This window comes from Anas acuta, chromosome 14 (genome assembly GCF_963932015.1).
Source record: "Anas acuta chromosome 14, bAnaAcu1.1, whole genome shotgun sequence".
Classification (NCBI taxonomy): Eukaryota; Metazoa; Chordata; class Aves; order Anseriformes; family Anatidae; genus Anas; species Anas acuta.
This window is the reverse complement of record NC_088992.1, coordinates 19,701,985-19,712,428: the sequence shown is the minus strand read 5'-3', so window position 1 is coordinate 19,712,428 and position 10,444 is coordinate 19,701,985.

Here is a 10,444-nt window from a genome sequence, read left to right as displayed (position 1 = left end):
CAAGTGCCTAGTTCTTTTTCAAAAATTTCAATGTACAGTAGACATGGGTGCATTCAGCTTTTGTAAAATACTCCCATTATGTGTCCCTTCACATAATTCTGACAGATTCATTCAGTTTCATTCACAAAGCTCTCAGATATTTCTCTAATCTTTCCCCAGACACAAAGTCCTCCATCATTTAGTTCTTTACACCAAACACTGGCAAGATAATCAGAAGTCTGGTGGTTGTGACTGCCTGTAGATCATGTACTGCCCAGTGCTGGTGGGGGACAACATATAGGATAATCTTGAGAAAACTCTCTGAAAGCGAAACTATTCCTTATGGGTCAAAACTGTTGCCCTCAGCTCACTTCTTTCTGACGCAGTGACTTCATACAACTTCACAAATATTACTTCCAATGAGTGTCTAAAAATGCAAATTCCATCAAAACCCAACTTTTTATCTCAGTTGAGCAATAGCTTGAAGCTGCTGCATTTTGCAGAATCACTCTGCTTTGCTTTTGGTAAATCAATCCAAGAGTACATATTCATGTGGTTATAGTCCTTTTCTGGAAAAGGGCCTTATCTCATATGCCTGGTGTTACAGTTCTCATTGTTTATGTAACAAAATGACAAATCAATAGTTGTGTTTACATTTAATAAATTGATAGCTCTGAGGAATCTAAGGCAGAGTGCTACTGAACTATGCAATCTCTTCTCCGTACCAGCTCTACTCTGCTGCCAGGAAACTTCAGGTTGCAGTCAAGGTGCTGGTTACAAACTGTAAAGTTCTTAATGGCTTGAATTCCATCAGCTTTCCTTCTTTTTCTTGCAGCATTTAGCACTGTAATAATTCAGCAAGCTTTCCCAATGATGAAATTTCAGAGGTTCTGGTAGTTAGGGTCAGGCTGTCCCCAGAAGCCAGCCTTCCTGCCTGGTGGCATTAGCAGGAGTTGGCCATTGGAGCATTGTTTGTGCTTCTCAATCAGATTTTTACTCCTGTTGGAGGGTATTTTTTGTTTCTGGCTTTTGCTAGTTACTGATGTTAAAAAAGATTATAAAGCATAAGGTCCATGTAATGGTGAACACTTCTAACTCCAGATTATGTTACCAGATTAGGGCAGTGCATCAGTGGGCACAACATACCTGTGCAATCTACAACAAACAGTCAGACTGCTTAGGCATTGCAAAAATATTTAAACATCCAAAGTGACACCTGAAAAGGAGCCTTGTACCTTTTTTCTACCTCTTCTTTGAAATATAGAGAGGGGTGAGGTGATTTCCTTGGCTTGAACCCAGCTCCACAACGATTCCCAAGCCACCTGCCCTCTCCTGCGCTGCGTTGCCATAGGACACGTGTGGATAAGCAGCAGCCAGATGTGGCATGTCCCTCTGTGAAACCACAGGAATATAAAAGCATAGAGATCATTTTAGTTCTACAAAATAAAGCTGTTCTTGTTGTTTTCTGACACTACTGTCAACCACGAGACAACACACATTGCAGTTCACTGTTGTATTTAATGCACACTTAATTAGAATTAAATAGCATTAGGTCTTTCGCATTCACTTTATTAGTAGACATAATTGTTTCAAATCTTGACAGGAAAAAGACTAAGAAAAGATGTTTCCTTTCACCTAATTTTTCTCTGGAGAATTAAAGAGTTGTTACAGATTTTTAAGGCCTCTCACAAGAACAAAATGTGGAAAATTAGCAGGTCCATGAATATTTAACATTTATTCAAAAAAGAGCCCACTGTTAATTTTAACTAAAAATACCAGCTAAACCCTGTCTAATTCTTTTCTTTGAAGTTCTCACAGTTCCATGTGTAAGTATATGTTCTAGCTCCCAAGTACTTGACTGTCACTGATGCACTGGCTAATACTGTTAAATGCATTTACATTTCCTCTTATATCAAAGGATGGAGTATCACGTTCTTCTTTTATTTACTGAGTTGTGTGAAACCACTACTGCTTATTTATAACTATTATGAAATGTTTATATGCATTCAAAATATTATCATGAAGGAAGAAGAGAATCTGTAACACTTGAATACCTGGCCATCATGCTGAGCCTTAGTAAAGTACTAGGGAAGAGGGAATATCTCGATTCACTAATTAAATAGGATTTTCTAATTGTCCTTACAGAAAGGGAGACAAAAGAGATGGTCCTTCCTGGCAAGTTCAGATTTTACACCAGGATAGTGCAAAACTTTCTTTAGACTAACAGACAAGGTAGGAGCAGCACATTTGCAGATACAAGTCACTGTACCAATTCTGTTTATTAATACAGCAAAACCTTTTATTTCTCTTTCTTTCATTACCTCCTTGTATAGCAAGGATCCTCTTTGTCATTATTACCTTCAAGTTTTCAACGCTGCACCAAAGAAACTGTCTATCCATTTGCAATCTTTCTCTGAGCAATTCTGCCATTTCTTATTATCATTTCTACAGCAATGAGTTCAGCAAAGGAAAGGGTGCATAACTACTGAGATATGGAGGAGAAATACAAGTTTCTAGCTTCCCTAGGATTTCTAGTTGGAGTAGAGAACCAATAAGACAAGAAGCCTAGAATTGCTGCTTTTTCTCAGATATCTACATTTTAACAAAACTGTAAGTCTAAAATGTTTCCACAAGAATAAACAAATGGCTTGATTCCAATAGACACCCCAGAGTACACATAATTACAGATTTCTGAAAAACAATACATGAAATTAGATGATAAATTAGCATCAGTTTATTTGAATGAAGATCTAGGGTTCATATTTTAAGACCTGTATTATATAAACCTCAGTCACTGCCCTTCCTAGGCATTTTTATCAAGGCAAAACATCCAAGTGGGTTGGTATATCACCACAACAAAATTAATTTCAGACTTTATTGGCAGTAAGTCCACATCCACTTACTGGCCATAAGATGTGTATGAGGCAATTGCAAATTCTCAATGCCATAAAGATGTTATGAAGTACTGCATATACCATGATCAGAACTTAATGAAACAGAGAGAGATGAGAAATAAGGTTTTGTTTGTTTGTTTGTTTGTTTTAAAAAAAAAAAAAAAAAAAAAGGAAATAACTGACCTTTCACAAAAATCTCCCAAGCTGTAAAATTCAAGTTTAGATTTCAAATATCCCAGTACTTTGGGACCCAAATTGCTGTGACCTGCTAGAGGTAGAATAAGCCATCTGGATATTTAAAAACAAAGGAAGGGCTATCAGCAGGTTCAGAAGTAGTCCCGGCTCTCATGCACAGTCCCAGAGGGAGGTTTTCAGAAGTTCCTAAGGGCCAATAAGGTGTTCTGGTGCTAAATAGCGAAGATTGAAAATACCAGGCCAGCACTAATTCCGACTCAGTCCAAGTGCATTGTTGAGCCAGCATTTTTGAATAATCTCTTTCTCCGTGACATTTCTGCTCTGCTAAAGAAGTTCCTAAACACTCATCACCTAATTTTTAGAATTAATAAATGTTTCAGAGCAAGGCACAAAAATGAGACTAATTAGTTATGACATAATCTGCTAGTGTGAGATGATTCTAGCCAGCCTGAATTCACCTTCAAGTTTATTTCTTGAGGCATGGAGATTTATAACTTGGCTGTCATCTTAGTTAGTTTATCAGTGATTGTTTCATTAGCCACATGAATGTCTAATCTGCTTCTAATCTTGCACAGCTCTTGGCACAAAGTTATTTTATGACAGTGAGTAACATGAGTTATGTGTTGTGTTAAAAAACATTTTCCTTTTTTTCCAGCATTTAATTTTTGTCCTTTTAATGTCACATTAAATATTTTAGATGAAGACTGGTTTATTTATGTAAGTGAATATATCCAGCAATGTTCCTTTTGTTGTGATTAAAAAAAAAAAAAAAGACTGCAGTCTTTATTAATTTTAATTTTTATGGTATAGAAAAGACTATAATATGGAGATGGAAACCAAATGTTCATTTCATTGTAGTTCTATTCTAAAGGATTCAAATAATGAGATAGCTTAAATGTACAGGAAAGAAAAGGCTTCCTTTGGGAGAGCCTGGCATTCCCCTTCAGCCTCACTAGCACAATTCAACCACTTGGCAGTGCACACCAGCATCCATAGAGATGGGTGTGTAATTTTGCAATTTTCACATATAGCCACTTGTAATTCACAATGAAACATTATTTATCTCTGTAACTCGGTCATTCTTGCTGAGGTTGGCAGCAAGGTGTGGAAGAAGACTGGTTCCTAAGGGTGGCCTCTGGGCAGGCATAGACAACCCAACCTCACTGCACTCATACCTTGGCCACACGTTGGCCAGCTCTGGTCAACAAGCCCCCGAGCTGTCTGCCAGAGGCCAGAAACAGAGACCGAGTGCAGCTCAGTCAGCTCCCGCAGAACGTGGAGAAACTCAGAGAAGCACAGAAGCACTGAAAGGATTGGGTTGGAAGGGAACTTAAAAACCATCTAGTTCCACCCACATGGTAGGGACACTGCCCACCATACCAGGTTGCCCAAAACTCCATCCAACCTGGCCTTGAGCACTTCCAGGAATGGGGCAGCCACAGCTTCTCTGGACAGCCTGGGCCAGGTGCTTACCGTCCTCTGAGGGAAGAATGTCTTCCATATATCTGAGGTAAATCCACCCTTTTTTAGTTTAAAGCCATTAATTGGAATAAAGTTCTCAAAGACTGCACATGTCAGATTTCTCTAAGGCTTAGGACTCATCTCTAGCTGGGGTCAGGAAGAAATCCTTTTTCCTTGGGGCTGTTTGGAACAGCATCACAAGTGATTTACCTTTTGTTTCAGATAGCCTCTGTGCAGCTTATCATTGCAGAAGGGATACAAGCCAGCCGAGACCAACCACCACACTTTCACTACAGGTCTGTCTTACATCCACCAAAGGCAGACTCATTCACTTTGTAATAACTTTGTAATTCTGCTGTGTTTCATTTCAAGTGTGAGTCCTTCAAATGGCCCAAGCTGTTCAGCTCCTTGGATGGCAGGTGATGCCTGGCAGAAGCTGCCAATTGACTTAGAGTCAGGGCTTCTTGCAGGCAACTGAGCCTTGCCAAACTGTAGTATATAATATTCAGGCTGCTGGAGCTCAAATCAATTCTTAGCTAACAAATCGATAGGGTTATAAAATAATCTAAACATAGTTTAGTCATAGCCGGGACTGAGGGAAAATCTGACTATTAAGAAAGGATGAAAGATGAGAAGAGAAGAAAGTGAGAAAGGACTTCTGATCAGCCAAAGCATCAATCATTATTAGAAATTCTTTACAGGCAGCACTTTAACCTGCATTGCCAATTAGCCAGGATTCACCACTACAAGTCCATGGCCTTAAACAAAGCTGTTTAGCTTCTGTAAAATTTGATCCTTGTGAAAACAGCTCCTAATGATGAAGCTAACGCCCAACATCCACTGACACACTAAAATTTCTAGATTATCTCAATAATAAGATAAGGGGAATAAACTGCTAAATAGTGGAGTCTCATGGAATTAGAGATTAATTCCTGAACCTAACACACATTTTCCTTCCATCCCTTTTAATTTCAAGGTACAGTTAACAGGGGCTATCAGCTATATTTCAGGGTGCAGATTGGTTTCCCTGCAAGGCATGCATATTGCAAGCACCAGTAAAGGGAAAACAACAATACTGTCTGAAAAATTGCCCCTTCTCCTCCTGCATTTATGGATTTAATTCATGTTATTCTGGTCAGACACACTGCAGTGTGATAGCAATTAAGTGATCAAATTTTTAGATAGAGAAGAAATGAAACCAAACAAGACACTGTACAATCAGAGTAGCAGCACATATGGTGCAGGGGCAGTTCCATCTTGTCAGCTCACTGAGAACAAGACATTTTTGCAAGCACCTCTACGTTGATATTCTATGACATATTTTCACTATTTTTCATCAAAAAAAAAGGGGGGGGGGGTACAACACCATAGTCCTGCACACAGCAAACACAGCTTCATTGCTTTTTCTTATTCTAGTAAGGATATCCTACACTTTATATCAGTAATTTAGTAAGGTTTGATTTTTATTTGACTGGTTCTTTTTACTGCATTATGGTTCTTCAATTAATACTATCTTCCAATAGCTCATAGATCTCCCCATAGTTTCAATGAGATCCCAGCCAGAATGACTTCCTGGAAAAAGTCAAAGGAGACTCAATAAAATGAAATTCTCTTTCACCACAAAAATTTCTTTTGATGGTCCCAGAAACGTGCTGTTGCTCTATTCTACTCAACGTCAGTGGGTGGAAATACTTAAGAAAATACCTGCAATTTATAGAAGAACCAAATGAGTGATCATTCCTGTAGAAATATTTTGATTTGTGTTTTGATTTGCGAAGACAGAGGCAGTTATAGGACAGAACCATGTGTTTTGTTTCACTGATAGTCCCACTGCAACCACAAGCAGAAAATAAGTTGTCTGCACGAATTGATAAGAGGGTCATAAATAAGGAAATTCTATTCTCTGTGCCAGCTTCCCAGCAGACCATTACAAAAAGTCCAGACTTCACAAGTTCTCACTTTCTTCTTCATACTCTGGTGATATTTCTCTGTAGTCACTTTTCCAGCAGTTTCAGTCCTCTCCTGGGAAGATGCTTTCAATATTACCTCAGAGCAGGGCAAAGCAGTGTGGGTGTTTTTGAAGGTCAGCAACCCAACGACCTAGTTCAAGCAGCTGGAAGGAGCCTGTTTATGGTGCTACTGGCCGAGTGCTGCTTTGTTTTTGTAGCAGGAGAGGGGAGGCCACAGCTGCTACTGAAGCAGCAGGAAGATGATAGATACTCTCTTCTGAGTACCGGTGCTCTGCCCTCTCCTTTCTCCCCAGCTCTTTGGAGCAGAAGGCAGGTGCTAAAAGAAAGCAAGTGGTCAAGAAAGCATATGATCAAAACATGGAGATAAACTGAAAAAAAAAATGCATAGTTTAGATAAATCATGAAAGAAAAGGCAGAAGAGACTCAGCTGTAGCACCTCATTAGTCTTGTTTCCTCTTGTTTTGGGGAGGATGACATCTTGCAGACATCTGTGCTGACTGGATGCTATGGTGATATTATGTTGGGATACACAGAGAAAGAAAAAGGGACCCTGCAGCTTGCTGAGATTAACAGATCCTCCCTGACTTTGCTCTTTGTGGGTCTGCTTAGCACAGTGCTTGGTTTTAACCTGAAGGGCAGGTAAGACAGAGCAGAAGACACAAATCAGTATCTGTCTGTCTAAAGTTACTCCCTGCAGGGCACATGCGAGCTGCACAGGAGGGGAACCTGGGCACCAAACTGGCCCTACAATTTCTGATAAAGTAGAGTTTGCATTGAAAGAGCAGCATCCTCCAAACTGTCTCAGAGACAACCCGTAACACTTGATTTGTCTTCAGAGAGGATGCAATTTGCAGTACTGTGAAATCCCCATTGGCATGTCTTTGTTGAGATTTTTGAAATTTGATTGCTCTGTGACATTTTTATAAAGACTGACAGCATTAAGTGGGCCAATCAACTTCTCAAGCATTTTTAAGCTGAAAACTACACAGTGACAAGTATTTATTCCTCCTGTTGCTGGAGAGAGAGCCTGTGTTTATTTCTCTCTCTTGAAGACAGGGACATGTTTTGTTTTGTTTTGTTTTGTTTTTTTTTCCAGGCTTCCAAATACTCATTTTTAACTAGACCTAAAGACATAGTCCTTTACCCTCTGCCCACAAAGGTTCAATTGGCATCATTCTCATGAAGCTTGTTTCTGACATGGGGCCTATATCTGTAATTGTCAATGTTGGTGGTCGTCAGCACAGCTCTAGCAGCAATACACAACTGAAGGAATGTGAGAGAAAATAAGCTTTAATGTGGAAATGTGTCCACAAAACCTAAAACTGGAAGAGGAATTAAGAGCCACTGACAATATAAAAAGCACTGTATTTTAGTTAACTGACTACATTTTAATTAGAAAATACTCTTTATGGTTTTTTACATAAAAAATGACAAGCATTGAATCATAGCAGGGAAAAAAAAAAGATCATTTAAAATTGCAAATGTTGGCAATTTCCTTTTAGTGAGCTCAAGTTAATAAACTTAGCTTTTCATAAAATTCTATGATACATTTTTCTGACTCCGAAAATGCAAAGGACCAGAAGTTTTTAAATAACATTACTCGACAATTGAAAAGTTAGCATTTTAGATGCACAATTTTCTCCTTTTATCATGGAAATTGATCCTTTCCTGAGGTTTGGGGTGTGTGTACACACATTCAAATGAAACTAGCTTCTGTTTAGCTATGAAATGCAAGGAACTACATAATCTTGTGCATTTCCAATGCCAGTGGAAATTTTGCACTACTCTGACTAAGCCAAAGAGCCTTGTATTGGACAAAGATCTGCTAATCCACAGTAATAGAAAGGAAAGAAAGAATTCTTGTGAATCTGTCTGTGGATTTTAAGGGTAGTCCAGGGGTCCTAACAGAAGGAAAAAAGACTTCAGAAGGAGCACTTGTGCCAAAAGACTAGTAACATTTTGCAACACCTGCAATTAATACAGCAAGGAAACCAATAAGTGGATCTATGTAACTAACAGTGGAGTTATTTAATGAAAACAGTCAAGAGGTTCATGTTTCTATCAGTATATTTTTAATGACCAACATCATCTACAAAAAAGCTGTACTATGTAGCAAACAATCTGGTGCCAATCAACCAGACCAAATGTATCTGACACAAGTCTACACGCACACCCAAAATGAAAAAAACAAAAATACAAAAAACCTTCCCCAAACCCACCATGCCCTCACCCCACTTCTTGGGAATTGTTTAGTATCAGAGACAGCGGCAAGGAAGTGTGATATTTCTACAGCTGCCTACAATGCCCTCCTCACTGCTTCTTGTTTGTCATACCTCTTTGACGAGAGGAAGGTATTCTGGTTTGTGCTGGTATGGCAAGAACATTTGTATCAAATATGATAGCATATTCATGATATGTCAGAGTGAAAATATTTTTGACACTACAGCCTTGTTTTCTTCAATCACAGGTTTCTAATTACATCAAAGAACTAAGATAAATTATATGAAACTCTACATAGATACACTCTCATAAAGTCTCTTTTGGCTCATATGGTTGGTTCCCAAGCCCAATTAAGAGCAGGCTGCGTTGTTATTCACTGCTGTTGCAAAGTGTTCTGGAAGTGCTTCTGCTGTGTTTTTGCACTCAGATCAAAATGCCAATACACACCTTTAACATCACTTTATAAAAGAAAAAGAACATAGCTTATTAGAAAATTGAGATATGACAATAGCATCATTTTACTGACACAACAAACTATATTTTAGAAGTTAAGCATATTTCAGATTTTGAACTAGCCTGAGAACATATGAAGATGTTCTCCATGTTTCTTCAAATATGTTCTGTATCCAGCTTTTTCCTTCAGCAAGCTTCTGCAAGCTTTCAGCAGAAGTACATTAAACAGCTAAAGGGCATTCTGTCTTGGTGTATATCATTATTGAAATAATATTGAGTAGAATCTCCATGTTATTAAATTTACTTTTTCATTGAAAATTATGAATCATCTGAATGAAAGCAGCTCTGAAATGAATATAATCTACATTTTTCTGATCAGATGTTTTTGAACACACTAGCTTGAAGTGCTACCTTGAACCTTGCAGAAAAAGTAGACTATTCTTCATGTTACCTTTTCTGTTTTTCATCCAAAGGCAGCTAACTGGTTAATGTTCATGTCTGGGTTTCGGTACATGGTGTTGAGTTATAGCACCTGTCACTAAAGATCTCCAAGCAATTTGCAAACATTGATCAGCTGAGCCTAATGACTATTCAGCCAGTACGTTATTACACATGCTGGTAAACAGAGACGTGAAAGCATGGCAGACTTCTCACTAGGGTCATAAGAGATAAGCAGTATCTTTGTCTTCCACTTTGTCTCCTAGAAAAATATTTTTTGTTGTTGTTGATTCATCTAGGGAAGCATAGAAAGCTGCACTAGTAAGGGAAGTGAACTGGGCCCAGTACTCCTGCCAGCAAAAGACACAGCACAAAGCAATGTGCTTGATAGTCCGGGCACTACCAGTCAGAATCCCCACCCCCTTCCATCTTCCTTTTCCTGCCACAGCCATTGGCACAGTGTCCTGGTCCTTGCCAGCAAGCTGGAACCAGCTGGCTCCTGTAAGACACTGTTGAAAGACCACTGAAATACCTGGCTCCCTGGGGCGACAGAATCCCAACATGGTGTGGCCAAAGCCAGGGAGGAGCTACAGGCCACTTTGTTATGCTTGGTAGGCTAGGCACATCTCATGCTGCCAGCTAAAAATCTGGAGTAAACCTGTGTACTCCCTTGCTGATCTTTTCTTCTTCAACCCCCTCATTTTGCCGCTATAGCATCTTCTTACATGCCAAAGGCTGAAACATTGCTATGCCTGGAGAAATCAAAACACTTCCTTTCAAACACACTGCTTACACACTTGGCCTGCACCTAATCTGTATTCAGAGATAGTGTCA